Consider the following 9565-nt stretch of genomic DNA (forward strand, 5'->3'; position numbering starts at 1 on the left):
TTAAATTGGAAATAAATAAAAATTGACAATATAAGTTGACCTACATGGATTATTGACACTTTCAACAATTAGCCATACTGCCTGCTGTTAGAGTGGTGGTGGCGTAGTGGGCTAAAGCACATAACTGTTAATCAGAGGGTTGCTGGTCTGATGGTTCGATCCCCACAGTCACCACCATTGTGTCCTTGAGCAAGGCACTTAACTCCAGGTTGCTCCGGGGGGATTGTCCCTGTAATAAGTGCACTGTAAGTCGCTTTGGATAAAAGCAGCTTCCATATGCATAAATGTAAATGTAAAAGCTGTTTGTGAAAGTGAGTTTGATCGACTTAAAAATTGTTAGGTTTTAACTTTTGTTAATTTCTTGTATTGTGTTCTTTTTGTGCGAACACATTTTTTGTTCCCGGTCAAAAATGACCGGCCCACTAAGATTGTTTATAAATCTCTCATATTGCATATATTATCCCAAGATATTGCATTAGATCTTTCCATCAACTTCTTCTTTAGTAATTATAACAGGTTTTGTAAAACAAATTTAAAATATATATTTTTGTCGATAGAAGTATTTATTGAACTGAGTTTACACCGGGCTAGTTGGGGGTACTCCCTGCAGAAAAAAATAATAATAATAATAATAATGACATAAAAAATTAATAACCACTTTCTTGATTGGAACAACAGCATGATCGGACTTTCCAATGCATATAGCTGATCCTACCAATTCTTAAATAATGCTTTTAATTGGCTAACAATTTAGAACGGTTTTGTTCTCATCATTGGCAAATTTGTGATCACAACAATTATATTCAGAGTTGGTCAAACCATTAAAAAGATGAGATAGTCGTGTGTTGTATATCGTTGGAAAGATCTCAATTAGTAAAATGCAATGAGCAAATTTGTTTCACTCAGAGGCCAAACTGCAGTGAGTATTAGTGTGTGAAATTCCCACTGACACAAGTTAATATAATAAACAGGAGTGTCTTTTTGTCATGTTTTTCATTATTGCTTCCTGAAACATCCATATGACATAGACAATGACATCGTAACTTACAGCAGAATATCCCGATTCAAACGAGCCCAAATGCAACATAATAAGAGGAGGAGATCTTTAAAGAGTGTACATGGAAAGACAAAGTGCAAAAGGGCACTCAACACACATTGTGTGTGAGTGTGTGTTTGAGTGTGTGTGTGTGTGTGTTTGTGTGTGTGTGTGTGTGTGTGTGTGCACATGTCCAAGGATATTTATATGCTCATCTAAAGAATTGGGATGCTCCTGAACACTTAAAATGTCTGTATTTTGTAGTCTAATCCATCCATTTCCAATGGTCGGTCGTTTTTGACCAGGAACACAAGAAGTGTAACAAAGTGAAATAAAACCAAAAGAATTTAAAGAAAATGTTCCACATTTTTTGCGTGTTTTCAGATACTATATGTGAACAAAGCCAAGGGATTTTATTCCAATTGGATTAAGGGTTAATCTAGTTTCATAAAGTGGATAGTTTTTTTTCTAAAATCTCATTGGCTGAACTTTATTCGAATATATAATATATATTAATGATCTGAGCTGCTACATTGCTTGGCAACTATAAAGCCTATATTTAGGCTATTGAATTATATTACCTGGCATAAGAATTGTATAAATGGAATGTATTATCATACTATAGCATGTGGAAATGACATTGATAACTACAGTTAGAAACAAGCAGTTTACTATATTCCCAGTGATCCGGTTACGCAGATGTCCCGTCTGATGCACAGAGACGGTTTGAGTCAGGAAGAGGCCAAACAGAGAATTGCAGCTCAGATGCCTCTCAAAGAGAAGTGTGGACTAGCCAGCCATGTGATCAACTCTTTTTCTCGCAAGGAATGGAGTATTTGGTTGAAATGAGGTGAGACTGATTTTATATATGTACAGTATATATCGGAAGTCTTAAAAATGTAACATTCAAGCAGTGACGGTTGGAGCTTTTCAAAAGTGGGGAAGCACGGACTATTTTTTTAGTGTGGCAAATCAATGAACAAAAATATACAGTATGGATTTGAAAGCCCAATGTCCAGTTGGCAGGACCCAAAATGGCATGTTTGGATATAGCAATTCACAAAGAGAAATATGCGATGTATATAGATTATTTGCAAATATATTAAACTACGATTTTTAGAAGAATATCTCAGCTCTGTAGGTCCGTACAATGCAAGTCAACAGGGTCCAAAACTTTGAAGCTCAAAAATGCACATTCGGGGGCGCTATAGTCTCACTGAAATGACATACTTCAGCCTTAAACATTGATCTGTTTCTCAAACACACTTATCATATTACTTCAGAAGACATGGATTAAACCACTGGAGTCATATGGAGTACTTTTATACTGCTTTTATGTGCTTTTTGGACCCTGTTGACTTGCATTATATGGAACTAGTTCACATAAACGATTCACTGATTCACTCGAGCACGCGCAGCCTTATGATGAGGATTTTGCCTTCTTTTTTAAGTGAAATGTTTCGTTTATTGCTGTTTATCACTCTATAGTATATTAAGCAAAAAATTATTAAAGTAAGATTTTTTATTTATTTTGCAGAACCTATGGTTCTACCATTGTAATAGGCCTGTTGTAGGAACCATGACTGTATTAGGTCACATGGTTAATTTGTGGTAAATTCGATTTTACAACAAATATCATGGGTAAACTATAGATACATTTACATTTATGCATTTGGCAGATGCTTTTATCCAAAGTGTCTTACAGTGCCCTTATTACAGGGACAATCCCCCCAGAGCAACCTGGATTTAAGTGCCTTGCTCAAGGACACAATGGTGGTGGCTGTGGGGATCGAACCAGCAACCTTCTGATTACCAGTTATGTGCTTTCGACCACTACACCACCACCACTCCAGATAGATAATGTAGTATGTAATGTTTCTTATCATAAGGCAATGTCACCCTAATTAAATATATAATATATCAGGTAATATATCTAAATTATGCAAATCACAGTGTCAGGGTGTGTATGTAAACATTAATATTATATATTCAACAGACTGACACATAGACAGCTATGACAGTGAGTTCTCTCCCTCTCTGAATTAGTTGCTCCAGGGCTGGCCTGTGGTGATGTTCTCTGTCTTTAATAAGCTGTTCTTATGCTAACACAGAGTGACGCGGGCCAGCGGGCCTGCAGAGTAACTTTGTGTGTGTGTGAGTGAGTGTGTGTGTGACACGGTCAAGGTTTTAACATTGTGCATCTGTCTTTATGAGACAAATGAAGATGGTAATAAACTTCTCTTTTACTTACTTTTAATACATACTTCCATTCAAAGCTTTACTACAGTCTTGACCCATAGGTATCGTTTTAAAGCTTAGAAGCTCTACTTTACAATGCATATATGAATTATGTCCAAAGCTGAACAAGTGCTTTGAAATATGCAGACAAATCAGAAGTATTACGTTTTGATAATTTATAAATCATTTTGTAATGTACATATTATTGTAATCAGTAAAAACATCAAACTGATCAAATATACATGTGTCATTGGAAAGCTCTTAAAGAGTAGAATACAACATTTACATTTACATTTGGCAGACGCTTTTATCCAAAGCGACTTACAGTGCACTTATTACAGGGACAATCCCCCCGGAGCAACCTGGAGTTAAGTGCCTTACTCAAGGACACAATGGTGGTGACTGTGGGGATCGAACCAGCAACCTTCTGATTACCAGTTATGTGCTTTAATCTTTTATCTCTGGTTGTTAAACATTAGTGGAATATGTACATGGTTAATTTGAGAAAACCTCACCTGTGTGAACCTAAAGGGGAACTGACTAAATACATCTTTTTAGGGCCATTGTATATCACACTCGCAAATGTGCTGTAATGGCCGTATATCAGCACAGATGTGATTACATGTGTTACGCGCTGATATACGGACAAAGCTGCACGATTGTGAGTGCAATGTTGCTTTTATACAACAGCTCCACGAACATTTAAATAACAAAATTTTAAAAACGAAGGACCGTCTCAAAAAAACACACTTGTGTATGGAACTCCTTTCTTACGCCATGGATTCAGGATCTGCCGTTGATAGTGCAAAAGATGCGGCCAACCCTCCGTTACTAATTGAAACACATCACTTTAGAACTAGTAACCACATTTTAGACAGGTTCTAACAAGTCACTGGAGTCAATAGGACATGTGTGTGTGTGTGTGTGTGTGTGTGAGAGAGAGAGAGAGAGAGAGAAAGACTGAGCGTGTGATTCCCTGTGTCTGTCCAACTCTCAGTTGTAATCGGCAATAATGCTGAGGCTGTTGGTTTAACTCTATTTCTCATTTATAATGTAGTAGTAACCACAGGTGTAAAAAGTACTCCAAAATTATACTTAAGTAAACGTATGGATACTGAGTAAAAATTTTACTCCGTCCAAAAGTCCAAGTATCTAGCCAAAAACATACTTGAGTGAAAGTAAAAAAGTACTCACATTAAATTGTACTTAATATTAAAGTATAAATAAGTACGTATGAATAAATAAGTAAGTATTAAAAAAGTAAAAAGTATTTTCTTTCCTAGCTTGAATGAAATCAAGAGAGGAGATTGTGTGAGAGAGGACGTTGTTAAATTTGATTGGTTTGTTAAGTCGCCTTTTTACGGTCTCTGACGACAGTGGCATTCACAGCCTGGTCATAGAATCATGTTACAATAATGACATTTTTGTAAAATGATTTTTATGTGGCCTGTTGCAATTTCCTGGTGTAATGAACACTAGAGGTACTAAAGCAACATTGACATTTATTCACTTTCGCACAAAACACGAGTAAAACGGCAGATTATCAGTTCATAAACACTTTCTTTTCACTCTGTTCCTCACACAGTGCTATCTTATGACATATAAACTCTTTTACTATAGCGCATGACTCATATTAACGTTTGAATTACATAACCAACAATGTAGGCTTGTACCAAGCTTGTTTAAGTGTGATCAAATTGCACGCTAACTTAACTGATAGAATGTTGCATATGCGATATAAAGGACCGGGATACGAGTCCTGAAGAGCATGCAAGTCGACACGTGAGCTGAAAGTGTCATAGAAGCACCACAAAATTACTTGGTTGCTTCAGAAATGATTTTTCATGTCACATTTGCTTTTTATGACACTATCGATTAGGTGTAGGTTTAAGGTTTAGGGTAGGTAGCTAGATTTTGCTGATTTAAATCGTGATAGAATATTAACCTTCAAAGTGTTCGGGAGAACATTTCACTCGCTTTTAGCGCCACACACTGGACATTTCACTTCGGAACTGCCCTGAGACGTGTAATGAATGAATGAGTTTTGCTCGCTCGAGCTTGCACGCTCGTTTTTGCTCCTACGAGCTCACATGCTCGTACACTATCTCCCAGTCCCAATCGCCAGAACATTATGTACACCTGCACTCGTCTCAATCTCCACATTAGTTTCACCTGTACTCGTCTCATCACCTTTCATTGTTTACACCTGCACTTTCCCCTATATATATCACTGCCCTTTCGTTTCACTCCCGTTGGTTATTGTATTTAGTTTCCCGTGTCTCTGCCCCCCGCTAGTCTCGTCTAGTTTTGATCTCCTCTTGTCTTCCTCTTAGCTTGCCAGCTCCCCTTGTTCCCCTGTCTTTTGCTCCCACTAGTCTCGTCATTTTCATCTACTGATTCCCCGGCTTCGACCTCACGCTCCCTTTGACTACTCTTCACTGGATTTGCCCTTTTTGTGTACTTTGCACGCTTTGTTCTAATAAAGCTGTTTGACTTCGACATTGTGACTGTCTCTTCTTGTGCGGGTCACAAAATAACCAACCTTACCGAAGACAGTCACAATGTCCCGCACTGAGGTTTCGCGCAGCTCACTAGAGCGGAGGTACACGTCACATTCAGCGCGAGGAGCTACGGTTTGGAGGCATGACCGAGCGCTCACGGCCCAGGGACAGCAGGTACGTGCGAATTTTGATTTGTTTCACCCTGTTCCGCCTGTGTCTGTCCCTGAGCCCGGTTATGCTCCCAACACATCCCCGAGCGCCGTAAGCCTTCAACCCCCTGAGAGGTTTGATGGCTCTTCGGGCGCTTGCCAAGGGTTGTTTATGCAGGGCAGTGGTTGTAGAACTTTAAACCGTGCTCTTAACATTATGGACCCAGCGGCCCAACTCTTGGTTTTAGCGTCAGGGAGTCAACCCTTGGAGGCTTATGTGGTTGACTTTTGTGCCCTGGCTAACCAGGTGAATTTTGATGAGGTGGCTCTAAAAGACATTTTTCAATATGGACTGAATGAGCCAGCCTCATCATTCATGCCTGGTGGTCGCTGCTCTCTCAACCTGGCTCAGTTTATTGACCTCGCCCTACTGTACGCTGGTTCCTCGTTTACTGTGGGGGAGGCAGACACTGAACCAGCGCTCCACACCACGGTCCCCGTCTCGAAGCCTACCACGGCCCCCGTCTCGAAGCCTATCACGGCCCCTGTCTCGAAGCCTATCACGGCCCTAGTCCCGAAGCCTGACACGGCCTCAGTCCCGAGGCCTGTCACGGCCCTAGTCCCGAAGCCTGACACGGCCCCAGTCCCGAAGCCTGACACGGCCCCAGTCCCGAGGCCTGTCACGGCCCCAGTCCCGAAGCCTGACACGGCCCCAGTCCCGAGGCCTGTCACGGCCCCAGTCCCGAGGCCTGTCACGGCCCCAGTCCCGAAGCCTGGCACGGCCCCAGTCCCGAAGCCTGGCACGGCCAGCGAGTCAGCGCCCATGCCTGGCACGGCCAGAGAGCCAGCGCCCATGCCTGCCACGGCCAACGAGCTAGTGCCCATGCCCGCCACGGCCAACGAGTCAGCGCCCATGCCCGCCACGGCCAACGAGCCAGCGCCCATGCCCGCCACGGCCAATGAGCCAGCGCCCATGCCCGCCACGGCCAATGAGCCAGCGCCCATGCCCGCCACGGCCGGCGAGCCAGCGCCCATGTCTGCCACGGTCAGCGAGCCAGCGCCTGTAGCCTCGACCGCCCCAGAGCCAGCGCCTGTAGCCTCGACCGTCCCCATGGCCATGTCCCCTGTTGGCCGAAGACGTAAGAGAAGGAAGAGGGCCCCTTCTCCCCAGTCTCATCTTGTGCTCAAGACCGCAGAGGTTCCCTCAGAGTCTTCCACAGCTCTACCGACCTCTGCTCCGCCCTCAGAGTCTTCCTCGGCTCTGCCGGGTTCTGCTCCGCCCTCAGAGTCTTCCACGGCTCTGCCGGGTTCTGCTCCGCCCTCAGAGTCTTCCACGGCTCTGCCGGGTTCTGCTCCGCCCTCAGAGTCTTCCACGGCTCTGCCGGGTTCTGCTCCGCCCTCAGAGTCTTCCACGGCTCTGCCAGCCTCTGCTCGCCCCTCAGAGCCCTCGCGGCCTCCGCCTCACGAGCCTCCCAAGGCTCCTCCTCCCCAGCCTCCCAGGGCTCCTCCTCTCAAGCCTCCCAGGGCTCTTCCTCTCGAGCCTCCTAAGGCTCCTCCTCTCGAGCCTCCCAGAGCTCTACCTCCCAAGCCCCCCAGGGTTCTGCCTTTCAAGTCTCTCGAGCCTCCCAGAGCTCCGCCTCTCAAGCCTCTCAGGGCTTCTCCTCCCGAGTCTTTCAAGGCTCCTCCTCCCAAGCCTCCCAGGGCTCCTCCTCTCGAGCCTCCCAGGGCTCCGCCTCACGAGCCTCCCAAGGCTCCTCCTCCCAAGCCTCCCAGGGCTTCTCCTCTCGAGCCTCTCAGGGCTTCTCCTCTCGAGTCTTTCAGGGCTCCCCCTCCCAAGCCTCTCAGGGCTTCTCCTCTCGAGTCTTTCAGGGCTCCACCCCTCAAGCCTCTCGCGGCTTCGCCTCTCGAGTCTTTCAGGGCTCCTCCCCCCCTGGATCTTAACCCCATTGAGCTTTTGTGGGATCAGCTAGACTGTAAGGTGCGTGAGAAGTGCCCGACAAGACAGACACATCTATGGCAAGTGCTACAGGAAGTGTGGGGTGAAAGGTCACCTGAGTATCTGGACAAACTGACAGCTAGAATAACAAGGATCTGCAAAGCTGTCATTGCTGCACGTGGAGGATTTTTTGATGTTTAAGAATTTTGCTGAATTTCTTTTTCAAATTGTATTAGTAATTTTTCACATTATTAATGTCCTGACTATACATTGTGATCAGTTGAATGCCACTTTGGTGAATAAAAGTAACAATTTCTTTCCATAAGAGCAAAATCTGTAACAATGGGCTGATCAAATGCATTTCCTCTCTTTTCTGACAACTTTCAGATAATATGGTCAAATTCACTGACATTCAAAGAGTAGTGACCTCAGAATCAAACACAAGGACTGAAAACAAGTGACTTGGACTTGAGTCAGACTCGAGTCACAAAAATGACAAAAGCTCTTTTGCAAAAGAGTGTATTTTAAAATCAGCTTTCTTCGACATGACTTGAACTTGAGCAGATAAATGTAGTCATTTCTTTATGAATTGAGATTTCTGTTGGCTCAATGTGCAGAAGTTTATTTGTGCTTGTGTCAAATACCATAAGCATACTTTTAATGGAACACAAAAGTAGATGTTAGGCAGCAGCAGTCTCAGTCACCATTCACTTTCATTGTATATTTTTTGCTATACAATGAAATTTAAACCATTTGTGTTCCATGGTATAAAGAAGGTCAGACAGGTTTTGAACAACATGAACTTTAGTAAATGATGACAGTATTTTTATTTTAGGGTGAACTATTCCTAAAAGGCAAAAAAGCCCACCCTCAAGTCTTTTGTCAAGTTTGATAATAACATTAAAAACCCCAAATATAATGCACATTCATATGTTAGTCCTTTCAGTGTTGTGCCGCTTAATCAGAGTATATCAAGTAAATCTAAATAACTGCCACAATTGAGTTCCTGAACTGGGATTGGTGACAGCACTGAACATTTTAGGGTTTAGTGCAACAAACCTGGTTTGTCACAATGGTTCATGGATTTTACTCAGAGCTAAAGGTAAGATATGCTCTGTGTCACCTGTTACAGTCTTCAAGTGAACTCACGTCAAACTGAGACAGCTGCTGGTGCATCAGTTGGTGATGAGAAAATGGCCAAACAAATCACTTTACCAGCTTTTTACCATCCTACTTGAAACATTCACTGACACTGTAAACACATTTGTAAATTAACTTGAGTTCCAGCAAATGTCTAGGAGGAGATTGTTAAAATAAGTCTACCAATCACAGTAGCAAAGACATATAAACAGCTGCCAGGGTCCCGCCTCTTCATAGCTTAATTTTTAGAAGAATATCTCAGCTCTGTAGGTCCATACAATACAAGTGAATGGGGGTCCAAAACTTTGAAGCTCAAAAAAGCAAATAAAGTAATCCATATATTTTGACATCTGCAGTCTCCTCTGCGATCATGATTTCTATAGCGCCATCTAGCGCTCTGCTCATGTGTCAAGTACTAGGAAGTGTAACCAATCTTGAAATCATACTCGAAACTGCAATGGCAAGTTGTACAGTGAAAAAGGAGTTGCATTTTGGTGTGTTCTTTTATGCTGCATTTATGTGCTTTTTTGAGCTTCAAAGTTTTGGTCAACTTTCAATTGCATTT

This window comes from Xyrauchen texanus, chromosome 41 (assembly GCF_025860055.1).
Source record: "Xyrauchen texanus isolate HMW12.3.18 chromosome 41, RBS_HiC_50CHRs, whole genome shotgun sequence".
Taxonomy (NCBI): Eukaryota; Metazoa; Chordata; class Actinopteri; order Cypriniformes; family Catostomidae; genus Xyrauchen; species Xyrauchen texanus.